The 13089-nt window shown below is 49.3% G+C and overlaps 1 protein-coding gene across 2 annotated transcripts in view; it reads right to left on the bottom strand.

Moving 5' to 3' along the window:
- Positions 1-13089, bottom strand: part of KCNQ3 (potassium voltage-gated channel subfamily Q member 3) — a 301013-nt gene that overhangs the window by 244398 nt on the left and 43526 nt on the right. The window lies entirely within an intron of this gene.

The raw sequence follows: 13089 nt of genomic DNA, 5'->3' as shown, positions 1-13089 counted from the left end.
GCCAAGAAAACCATCAAGAAGACTGGAGAAAAGGCCAGCCACATAACCACAGCCACCTCCACTAGTGAAGCCAGCTGTGTGACCCCTGCTGATAAGGAGGAGGAGACCTGTCTTCCAAGTGGTTAATACATGCAGGGGATTCTTCTAGACATTGTACCAGCATTAGATGGACTTCCTTGGTGGCTCAGACAGTAAAGATGCAGCCTGCAATGCAGGAGACGTGGATTTGATCCCTGAGTCTGGAAGATCCCTTGGAAAAGGAAGTGGCAACCCACTACGGTACTCCTGCCTGGAGAATTTCATGGACAGAGGAGCCTGGAGGGTGACAGTCCACGTGGTCTCGAAGAGTCAAACACACTAAGTAACACACACCAGCTTTATTTATAATCCTCCAAACAAGCCTATGATACGATGGTCGGTATTATTAGCCCATTACACAAATGATACAAACTGAGGCTCAAAACTGTCTGCCCAAAACAATGTAGCACTAGTAACAACAACTGACAAGGCTGCATTTGATCTCTGGACTATCTGACTACAGAGTTTGTGTTCTTCCAAACATGCCATTCTCTCTTCAAAGGAAAAACGCAAACAGAGCTGCCTGCTGAAATACATGGGCACCCGCCCAAGGGGATGAACGCTTGGTTGGGTAAATTCTGAAGTGTCTCAGAAAGCATCCTTCTTGTCACCACAGTGTCACGGGCACGGATGATGGTGGCCCATCAGCCTCTGGGCCGTCACAGTCAGGAGACCAACGTGGCCTCATCTGCAGCTTGTCTCTTTTCTGCAAGCGGGAAGCAAGCATCCAGCGCCAGGATGGATGTCTCCCGGGCTGACATTCGGAAGAGCGTGGGCTGTGTTTTTCACTCAAAAGAAGAGAGAGATTAAGCAGAATCTAGACAGCACATCAAAGAGGTCATCATGGTCAGAACAGACTCAGGGAGGAAAGACTCTCTGGGCAAGCACACTTGTGTTTATTTAACTGCTTTCTGCCTTGATGAATAACTAATTTGTACCAAACCACAGTGTACTCGAGACGTGTTGATAAATGAGGCTGCAGAAACCTCATGTTTCTGGACTCCCAGTGTGTTTTGCATTCCTCAAGGCTACAAAGAGAACTGCTTCCCAGACGGAGGCTTCAGACACTTGCAAACACAGCAAGAAGGCCCCTCATTTCTCAAGAAAAGGCCTCATCTCCCCGTGGGACTCTAGCCTCCAGCTTAGCACATAGTAGGTCCTCAAAAAAAAAAGTTTCCTGGGTTAACATGAAATCATTGTTGTTTAGTTGCTAAGACTTGTCCAACTCTTGCGACCCCATAGACTGTAGCCTGCCAGGCTCCTTTGTCCATGGGATTTTCCAGGCAAGAATACTGGAGTGGGTTGCCATTTCCTTCTCCAGGGGATCAAATCTGTGTCTCCTGCATTGGCAGGCGGATTTTTTACCACTGAGCCATCAGGGAAGCCCTAACATGGAATACATTTGCATTTTAATTCAAATGATAAATATGATGTTTGAAAGATAAGTTAGAATGCAGGACTGCTCAAATGGGACATATGAGCAGAAAGTGACAAAGGTGAGTGTTTCAAAGGTTTATGCAGTCAATGTGCATATTGAGAAGTGCTTCGCTATATTTTCAAAGTTTCCTGCTGAGATATATGTATATGCGTGGATAGAATATACAGTATCTGTGGATATGAACAGTCATATATTTTAAGATATTTGATGACTAAATCTATCCAGGCATGCAACTGGTGCACAGACGGTCTCAGTAAAATGGGAATGCACCCTGGCCCAAGAAAAGCTCTAAAAAATGAAATTCTAACAATTTCATCACTAGTCGTTTGATCAGAAGTCTCAAGAGACCAGTGTTGGGACCTGGGAAAGGCTCTCCCATAAGCCTCAGTTACAAAAAGGCAGATGAGTAGAAGGAGCAGGAGCTAAACGACGCAGGAGACATTTTACAAAGTGTTCCAAATCTGGGCTTCCCTGGTGACTCAGCGGTAAACCATCCGCCTGCCAAAGCAGGAGACACGGGTTTGATCCCTGGTGCGGGAAGATCCCACATGCTCGGGGCAACAAAGCCTCTGCACCACAACTACTGAACCTGTGCCCCGGAGCCCACGAGCCGCAGCTACTGAATGCTTCCCGCCCTAAAGTCCACGCTCCACAAGAAGAGACATCACTGCAAGGAGAAGTCTGTGCACTGCAACTAGAGTCGACCCCGCTCAACGCAACTAGAGAAAAGCTCACGCGGCCACGAAGACCTAGCGCAGCCAAAAATAAATAAAAGTATTTTTTTTTAAGTGTTGCAAATCTGTAGAAAAGCATGAGGAAGATGCAAACCCAGAAGGTGTAGAAGAAAAACACCAGGAATGACCAAACTTGTGCTGCGCAATCTTCTGGAGGAGGAAGGAAAACAAGATGGGGATGGTTTGGGACAGATGGTGGATGAGCAACAGATGAAAGGCAGAAGTGGTCTTTTCCATCTCGATGGGCGATTCTGTCTGCCGCAAAAAAAAAAGAAAAAGAAAAAAATGTCTTCCAAAACCGGAAGATGAGGAATAAGCCTAAATAAAGCAGGAACAAATGGAAACACAGGGAAGATAATCCCGTGACATGAGTCATAGGCCCTGGATCTGACAGCAGAATCACAGATGAAACGTGCTTTTTCAAACAGGGAATGAGGGAGACACCTGGATCCCGAAGACGGGAAAACGTGACCCTGGTTCCTTAAGGGGAGCCGGGAGTGACCCAGGTTCAAACCACCAGACTGGTGCCCCTGCCCCATCTCTGCCTCTCCCCGTCTGTCTGCCAACAGCATCATAAGCCCCGGAGCCCTGGGGCTGCACCACCACCACCAGGAAGACAGAAAGGTCGGGAACCTCCATGCCGAGCTTCTGCCCCTCCACCCACTGCCTCTTCTGGGCCTCCGCCAGCTGTCACCCACCATGAGTGCCTGAAGAGTCCCAAACACACCGCTGGATTTCGCCTCCAAACTGGTCTCTTCTCGGGAAATGGCACCACCATCTGACCCAGCTACTCCAACCAGAGACCCACCAGGCACCTCGGACCCTTCCCTTTCCCTTCATCTTCACATCCTCTTCCAGAAGAAATGCAACAGCCAGAGGGCTGGCCCCGCAGCACACACTGCGTTTCCGTGTAAATCTAACTCCCAATCCTGCAGGGGGACCTCTGCAAACTCACTGCCTCCCACTCTCCCTGTCCTGCAGGACACTTCTGCTCCACTGGCCCTTAGTTCTCGGAACACAGACGCTTTCCCACCTCGGAACATGGTTCTCCTTCACCAGCCACTCTGCCCACACAGCATCCCCGGGCATAACCGGCCCCTCACCCGACAGCTGCACCTCGGAGATGCGTGGGAGGCCACAGCCCTCCGTTTCACCAACGTCTTTGTTTCCAAGTCATAATGTACAATTATGTGTCCGTTTACTCATCTGTCTGTCTGTCTCTGCAACTAGAATCTCAGCTGCCTGGGAGAAGAAGGGATAGATCTTTAAGCCAAGGTCTGAGGAATCAAAGGAACCTTTGTGGAGCAGATGGTGGAGAATGAGAGGGAAAAGCATTTCTGGTAGAAGGAACAGCATGAGCGAAAGCACAGAGTCATGAACCAGCACGCAGTGGTGTGAGACCTGGGTCAGTGAGGGGAATAGGCCCTGGAGGAGGGTGGAAGGGAGCTGAGACCGGATACGTGGCAGGGGGCCAGGAGGCCTCGCCTCGTCCAACTGGGAGCCCCTTTCCAGGACTCTCACATCCTAATCACCCCGCTGTGAAGACGCCAGGTCCTTCTCCAAGGGCAGGGAGAGGCCACAACTCTTTGTTCAATGTCATCTGACAAAATGGAGGTATTACCACGTGCCCCTCCCTCTGCTGCTGTGTGGAAGGGGAGGACATAGTGGACACGCCCTCTGGACAACACAGGCTGCCAGGCCAGACCACCACCACCAGCAGGGACCAAAAGGAAGCATTCCCGGGAACAGATGGTAAAGCTGCCCACTTGACATACATCGGCATTCCAGGACTTGGTCCACATTCCACTGAATCGGGGCCACTTTCCAGAAACCTGGGCCCCCCGATCGTGCAAGGTTTAGCTTCTTCCACCAAAGGCAACAGTCACTACAGAACACCCCTCAGGAAAGGCAGGAAGAGGCAGATAGAGAGTGTGGACTCTGGCCAGGGTCCTGGCTTGGAAATTCTCATGGCCATGAGATGTGACTATAAGACACTCATCCAACCTCTCTGTGGTCCCAGGGACCTGAGACCTCATCCGTAACATGAGGTCACTAGCGGCTCTGGCCTCGCAGAGCTGTTGTGGCGCTGGAACAAGGGAATCCTTTCAGGAGGGTAAAGTCACCCCATTCTGCAGGTGAGTAAACTGGGGTTCAGAGAGGTGGGTAACTTACCTAAAGCCACACAGCCACAAGCGGCAGAGCTGCAGATTCACTCCAGAGTCCACATCCCTGACCCCTGAGCCGCACCGACCTCTCAGGTTTCAGGGGGTCCAGCAGCCCTGACACCCCTTGCCCACCCTGACCCCACCCCGCTCCCATCTAGACACCGAGCCCCAAGCAGACACGCAGGCCTGAAGGTGACTTAGGGACACTGAGAGCGCACACTGTACTTCAGCTGCGTTAACTATAACCACATCCTGAGCACGACCAAAACTAGGCCAAAAGAATTATTTCTGGGATTTCAAAAAAAAAAAAAAAAAAAAACCCACAGCAGGAATATCCTAAATGTGTCTCCCATCATTTGCAGCCAAATGATCTCAAATGGAGGGCTTGTTATTCGTCTTTTTCTTTTCTGTCATGTCACAATCCTGTTTCAGCCTGGAATCAACCAGTTTCCACCAGCAGCCCCCATCCTTACCCCAGCGCCAGGCCCAGCTAAGGGGGAGAGGGCAGGATCCATGGCTGACGCGGGTGGGTGCAGACTCCCCGGCCCACGTGACACGTCCTGGACCCTGCTTCCTTCCTCACGTGTCCCCTTGCACCTCAGCCTCCATTCCCTTCCGAAGGTTGACCACTCAGTCCCAGCATCCTCCAGGATTTCAGCCTCACTCTTCATTTTGGAGACAAGAAGACTGAGGTCCAGAAAGCAAAACAGATTGCTCCAAGGCCACAGCCAATTAGTGGCAGGCCAGGGCAAAGCCCAGAGCTTCTGGCGCTCGTGCTTGTCATCTTTATGCCCCACCGGTAGAAAGGCTATATAGATACCACGAGCATTTTAGCTTCTCAGTTCAGTTCAGTTCAGTCGCTCAGTTGTGTCCGACTCTTTGCGACTCCACGGACTGCAGCCTGCAGGCCTCCCTGTCCATCACCAACTCCTGGAGTTTACCCAAACTCATATCCATTGAGTTGGTGATGCCATCCAACCATCTCATCCTCTGTCGTCCCCTTCTCCCCCCACCTTCAATCTTTCCCAGCATCAGGGTCTTTTCAAATGAGTCAGCTCTTTGCATCACGTGGCCAAAGTATTGCAGTTTCAGCTTCAACATCAGTCCTTTCAACATTTAGCTTCCTAGGGCTGCCATAATGACGGATCATGAACATGGAGGGTTAACACAACAGACACATAGTCTGAAGGCTCTTTCAGGAGAGGCGGCCCTACCCACACCTTGATTTTGGACTTCTGAGAGAATCTTTGCTTCTTCTAGCTTCTGGTGACTCCAGGCGTTTCTCAAGTTGTGGCAACATCACTCCAGTCTCTGCCTTGACTCTCACAAGGCTTTCTCCTCTACCCTCCATGTGTCTCTCCTCTGAGTATCTCTTACGAGGACACTTGTCACTGGATTTAGAGCCCACCCTGGGCTTCCCAAGTGGCTCAGTGGTAAAGAATCCACCTGCCAATGAGGGAGACATGGGTTTGATTCCTGGGTTGGAAAGATCCCCTGGAGGAGGAAATCACAACCCACTCCAGTATTCTTGCCTGTAGAATCCCAGGACAGAATCTGTCCTGGATCCCATGGACAGAGGAGAATCCCATGGACAGAATCCCATGGACAGAGGAGGCTGGCAGGTTACAGTTCATGGGGTTGCAGAGTCGGATGCGACTGAGCATGCATGCAAGATGCAGGTAATACAGGATGATCTCATCTCGAGATCCTACTACTTTAGGGATTCCAGACACCTTTGGAGATCAGAAATTGTGAGCACAGCTGTGGGTGAAGAAGGACCCTCCAATCCATGTTTCATCTGCCCACAAATCAGAGCAGCATGTGGGTCTTCAGCAGAGACCTGCCCTCCACTAGATAACAGCCACATGCCATGCACTCATAAGACAGACATGTAATACACCATCCCAGGATAAAGAGATCAGCTTACTGCACAGAAGGCTTACTGCATACCAGGCTCCATTCTAAATCATCATACATATTCTCTTTTCTCCTGTAACCACCCGATAAGAGAAGTAAGATGTAAACTCCATCACTTGCTAGCTGGGTGACTTCAGACAAAAAAATGTACTGGGCCTTAACTTCCTCACCTTAGAAATGATAATAGGACTTCCCTGGTGGTCCAGTGTTTAAGATTCCGCCTGCCAATGCAGGGGACATGGGTTTGATCCCTGATCCAGAAAGATCCCACACGCTGCAGAGCAGCTAAACCCATGCACCACAAGGGCTGGAGCCCGTGATGCACAAGAGAAGCCACTGCAATAAGCCCATGCACCACAGCGAAGAGCAGTCCTTGCTCACTGCAATGAGAGAATGCCCGGGCACAGCAATGGAAACCCAGTACGATCAAAACTGAATAAATAAATGAAAAAAAAAATTAATGATGACAATAATAATAGCTGCTTTGAGAGGTCTTTAGGAAGGTAAAGGAGAAATTGTAAGGGAAATGCATAGCACAGAGGCACACCCACTAGCAGATGTTACTATGGTATCTGTTCATTACTCGTCTCTTTCTTCAATATCTACATATAGTTTTTTTATAATCAGTGTTATGTATCCCTTCCTAACAGCCATGACCCCAAAAACCTCCTCTGTGTAGACAGTAGTTGTGTACCTGGAGAGTTATTTTAAATGCACTAAGAAGTGTGTTCTCTAGAGGAACCTCTGGGGGACTCCTCTGTAATGGCTGAATATCCTCCACGGCATGAATATGAATCTGGGAAGGTGTCTGTCCCGCACATTTGCATGCGTGGTCATGTTCCTGTGATTGAAGTGGGCCACAACTCCTGTCAGCTTGATGAAGCTGTGTTTTCCATCCTCGGCCGTATTCAGCTCACTGACTGCTTCCCTTGTTCTCCGATTCTCAGACAATGCCTGAATTCATTTAGACGGCTTTGGTTCTCTCAGCCACCACAATGGGACAACACGAAGAGAAACCGGGAAGGAAACGAGTTCTCTCATTAAACAACGCCCAGGTGTGCTAGAACGCAAACACAGACGCGGCACCGAGAGTGACTGGCAAGATGAGCACATGAGCAGAGCCGTTTACTCAAAATCAGATTCTGCAGCAAGCTTTTGGCAGGAGCCCACATCCTGGGCTGGGAAAGATCGCAGGCTTTGGAGTCATTGGCTCTGGGTTCAAATTCTAGCTCTGCCTGTCCTAAGCTCTCTTGCCCTCAAGGAAAGAAATAGAAAAGCAAAGACATCAATAACCACTGAGACAGGACTCTACATCCCTTCCTGCTTCCTCACACTCACACACAAACAGCACTTGGACTCCTAGAATGGATGGATTAGATTCCCTGTAACGACATTACATGTGTTATTATCAGTCAATGGATAGTGGGCCACAGATTATTACTATAAAACTACCCACATAAGAAAGACAAACACAGGTCAGCAGGGGAGCACTCTGTGGTACAAGGAGGGGAAAGAGGACTTGTCCTGCGTGCAGAATCTAAATGATGACAGGTGTTTCCCCAAACACTGCTTGAGAAGGCTCTGGCAGGAGCAGATCAGGATTGATTAGTGATGCCTGAGACTGACTAGCAATGCCTGAGACTGACTAGTGATGCCTGCCACAGGAAAGGCAGTGGGTCATTCTGCAGGTTCATGGCTTAAGTGCCATCCCTCCCATGGACAGCAAGGAAATCAAACCAGTCAATCCGAAAGGAAATCAACCCTGAAAAATCATTGCAAGGACTGATGCCGAAGCTCCAATACTTTGGCCACCTGATGCGAACAGCGGACTCACTGGAAAAGATCCTAATACTGGGAAAGACTGAAGGCAAAAACAGAAGGAGACGGCAGAGGATGAGATGGTTGGATGGCATCACTGACTCAATGGATATGAATCTGAGCAAACTCTGGGAAACAGTGGAGGACAGAAGAGCCTGGGGTGCTAGAGTCCATGCTGTTGCTAAGAGTCAGACATGACTTATCAACTGAACAACAAGTCCTTCTTCCCTCAACTGGAAAAGAACACCAGCCTCACACACAGAACCTTGAGCTTCTCGTCTGTCCCCCGCAGTGCCTTCGTCTCTTTATCTGCAAAATGAAAAGACTGAACTAGTGACTTTGGAGGCCCCACCTCGTCTTCCTTGCTCTGTCTCCTTTAGTCTAACTAATGGCATCATGGTGAGGGGCCAGGCTGGGGCCACTGACTCCAGGACAAGACAGCAAGACACCATTCTGACCACCCTCTTGGATAACTGTACGATCTCCTGATTAAGCCTTAAATTCCTACCCGATCTGATTCCCATAGATGTCCCAGGAGCGAACAAATGGCCTCAAGCTGCCTCTGTTCTCAGCAACAGTGATTTAAAGTGTAAAAATAAGTCCCTGATGCCAGCAAGACTTGGGGTCTGAGCAGCAACGCCGAAGAAACCAAAGGCTGTTGCTGGGCTCTGAACACATTCCCTCCCAAATTACATGGGGAGGGGATGCTCCCTGGCCAGTCACAGACAGGAGGAAAAGAGAGGAGGAATCCACAACACTCCCCGACCCCACCCTCTCTCTCTCTCTCTCTCTCACACACACACACACACACACACACACGACCAACCGAAACAGCAGCTCAGCACAAAGGAGAAAGTGGCCCAGGCTGGTCTCTTTACACCAAACAGGCCCAGATCTCTTTTCAATAAAATGGCTTTTAATCACTTTAAAGATTTTATTAAAAATCCCCCATGGACTAATTCTAGGCAAGGCTTCCTGGCTACGATCTAGCTAGCAATCATGCCTCAGCCTGAGGATGCTCCCTGGGTTCTCTCTGTGTGTCTCTCTTTCCTTCTCTTTCTCCCTGGTCTCTCCCAGGGTGTCTGCCTCCATGCCTCTGATCCCAGCATGTGTGTGTCCCCCTCTGTCTGTCCCTCTGCAGCGTGGTCTCCCCCTCCATCTGTCTGTGCATCTCGGCTCTCAAGGTCCCCCTCCGCCCCAACGCTTCCCACCTCCCTCACTCCATCTGCCTTGCTCTGTGTCTCTCTCCATGTAGCATTTCCCCTTCCACCTCCCACTCCTTTCTCTGATCCTTTCTGTAAAGCACAGTCCTTCTGCTGGCTGTGCTCTCTCTCTTCATTCTTTCCTGCCGCCAGAGAAGTCGCTTCCAACTGGGAATGGCTGCCACAGCTAGTCCAAAATTCCTTGGAAGCACACCTAAGCCACTTTTGCAGAAGGCAACTTATTTACAAAACATTATTACCATAATTAACGCAAACACTTTGAAATAGCAACCACAGCCTCTGGTCCCTGGAAACCAGCACACAGAAATTAGTCAGCATTCCCTTCTCATCCACCATCCTAGAGAAAACACACACACACACACACACACACACACACACACACACACAAGCTTTCTAAAGATCACTAAAAAATGATTGACCCTTAAAAAGCTAGATTTCCTTTATCACATCTTGAAAGTGGAAGACACAGCAAGGTATACCCAGCTTAAATTGTATATGTAAATTACCTTTTGTAAAACTACATGCCTCACCAACAATACTACATAAATGTATTTTAGAATACCACTGGCACAAAACTAGTATATTCAAATACTCAGTTAAATAAGCAGATATTAAGCACCCATTGGGTTCCTGGGGCTGACACTGAATAGAAGACATGCTTACACAATGATGGAAGGAACAGACATCCAAACGGAACATCAGTCTATGATATGATAAAAGCGGTACCCCCGAGGGAGGTCAGGAAGACCTCCATGGGATTTTCAAGCTTAGTTTTTGAAGGATGGGTTAGCCATTTCATGCCGTTCCACAGGGGTGACCCTGTTTGGATCAATGCTTTGTATTTTTCAAAACACTATCTGAAAGCACTTGCCCCAGATCCATCAGTTTTGATCCCCCAAGCACAGTGCCAGGTACACCATGGGCACTCGACATGTGCTCGTCAGCAAGGAATGAAGGAGTTGATGGCATGAAGAGCTCTGGGCAAGTAGGCATCTGCAGCCTCAGCACCTAGCCCACAGCTGGCTCCCAGCAGATGCCCCATCCATGTGTACTGAATGAATAGCTGAAGGAGGCAGGAAGTAGAGGCACCATATCCTTATTTGATAGATGATGAAACTAACACAGAAAATGTGATCCCAAGGCCATGGTCATCCAGCTAACTAGAACTACTGAAAACAGAAGAGTAATCTTGACTTTAAGATTCCAACCACTCACTACATGCCCTATCCTCTTAAACACTGATTTTTTTTCTTATTCCAAAGAGTATGTCTAGATCCACTCTCAAAGTTTATCACAGTGTTGTATCATCAAATCCAAGGAGAAAGTATCTAAAGAATGGGAGTTTTCCAATCACTCTGCTCACTGCCTTAGACTGCTTCCAGAATCAAGTGCTCCCATTCATTCATTCATTCATTCAACAAGCAGCTCTTAACACTCAAACACCAACTCCCTGCCATGCCCTGTGCCAAGAACTGGGCATAAAATGTAAGGGACTTAACCTTGGCCTCAGTAGTTGACTGTCATTCAGAGGCTACTTCAAACAGAGAGACTTCCTGCTTCTTTCATGAGCTATTTCTGCTTAGAAGTCATCTTCGGTGTGTGCTTTGGTTAGATCCCCACCCAGACCTTCCCTTATAAGCATCATTTGGAACTAGTCTGAGTCAAGGGTTCTCAGCCCTGGCTACACATCAGAATCACCCCCAAAAGATTCAAAAACAAACATAATCTCAGTATCTATTCCAGACTAAATAAATCAAAATTTCTAAGGTGGAGCAAGACACAGCCATCAGAAATTCGAAAAGCGCCCCAGCAATTCTAGTGGGAAGACTCATAAGAAACTTGCTGAACCGAGTGCTTCCAAGCACCCCCTCAATTCAGCAAGGAAACGTCACTGAATTGAGCCAAAAGGCCTGAAGCGCCGGTCTTGGGTCTTCAACCGTGTGACTTCGGGCAAGTCCCTTCCCTTCCCTGGGCTTGATTGGTTTTCTCCTGTCTGCAGTCAAGGAGCTGAATGAACAAGGGGGTCTGCCAGAGCCTTTCCAGTTGTCACGGTCAGTTTCGACAGAAGTCCTGAGTCACTGAGAACCACCCCATTCCAGAAGACAGACACCTACAGAAGCCAGGCAAGCGGTGGAGAAATCAACCATTGCCACAAGCTCCTCCCCGTGCGTTCAGAACAGCTGGCTTTGGCGAGAGGAAGTATTCACTCATTGCAGTGGGCCTCTCCCCACAGGGCATCAGTGGGAAGATTTTCCCCTTTACACTCTCAAAGGCTGATCAAAGAATACACCTCAAAAGAGCTCAATTACCCTCCCCCCTGTAGCCCCTTTCCATCCCAAAGTGCCCGATGCCACTCTCCTCCAAGCATCAATATGGCGGCTCAGTGGGGGTGGCTTGGACCGTCTGTCTACTCCTCACGAGTCACATACTCTCCTGGCTGCATACTTTGGGGTCCCCCTCACCCCGCCCACTCTCCCCTCACTCCACGAACACAGTGCATACTGTACATACAGGGCTGAGGCCCTGCCTGTGTGCCTGATGATAACTCCTCATGCTCCACCTGATGGGATTAGGTCCTAGAATCTTCCTTCCTCACACTGTCTCCAGGTAGCACCAGATCCAGTTCAGCCCAGCCTCCCTTCAGGGGCCACCCATATTCCATGAAACCCCACACTCTGGGGTTCTTCCCTCCTATGTCCCCTAAGAGAGTGTGTCCTCATCACGGTCATGGACCATTTTTAGGCATCACTAGACCAGGAGAGGCTCCCGCACCTGCCGGTACTCACACCAGAATCCTATTCTCCCAGAGCCCAGTGAGACTGGAGATGGGAGGAGTCAGGCACCTACTTGCAGGGTTGTGCTCTTGCTACTATGTTCTGGCTGAGCACCCCTCCTGGTTCTGCCTTCTCTATCAGGGGGCACAATGCCCTGGCTGTCCAGATGTGATCTCCAGGGAGTCCTCAGTCATTCCTGTGTCTCCTGGTCCCAGTGCCTCAGAGCTCACTGTGGGCATGTCCAACAAAGCCAGAAGTTCTCCCCAGGATCTGACCCCTTCCATTATCCAGGCTCCTGGGTATCCTCACGTAATTGGATATACAGATTGAGGCACGCTGGTTGTCCTCCTTAGCAGGTGGACCCAGAGTCCCCAGACTGGAAGGAAAGAAGAGTAAGTGTCGTTCTGAGAGCACATCTAGGGAGGCCTCATTTCTACGGCTCTACTGAAGACATCCTTCCTGCCGGGGCCCTTTAGGCAGGTCCAGGGACCCTGGAGTCACATCACATTTATTTTCCCCACAGTAGTGCTGGAGAAGAACTTCTGAGAGTCCCTTGGCGTGCAAGGAGATCAAACTAGTCAATCCTGAAGGAAATTAACTCTGAATATTCATTGGAAGGACTGATGCTGAAGCTCCAACACTTTGGCCACCCCATGCAAAGAGCTGACTCATTGGAAAAGACCCTGATGTTGGAAAAGACTGAAGGCAAAAGAAGAAGGAGGTGGCAGAGGATTTGAGATGGTTAGATAGAATCACCAACTCAATGGACATGAATATGAGCAAACTCCGGGAGACTGGAGGACGGGGGAGCCCGGCGTGCTGCAGTCCATGGGGTCACAAAGAGTCAGACATGACTTAGCGACTACAACAACCAACTGTACAACCTTGAACCAGTAACTTTACTTGCTAGGCATCAGTCTCACTTTCTCTAAAGTGATTTTA

The sequence above is a fragment of the Cervus elaphus genome, chromosome 21, assembly GCF_910594005.1.
Source record: "Cervus elaphus chromosome 21, mCerEla1.1, whole genome shotgun sequence".
In the NCBI taxonomy this organism is placed as follows: Eukaryota; Metazoa; Chordata; class Mammalia; order Artiodactyla; family Cervidae; genus Cervus; species Cervus elaphus.
This window is presented reverse-complemented; position numbering and strand designations above follow the sequence as displayed.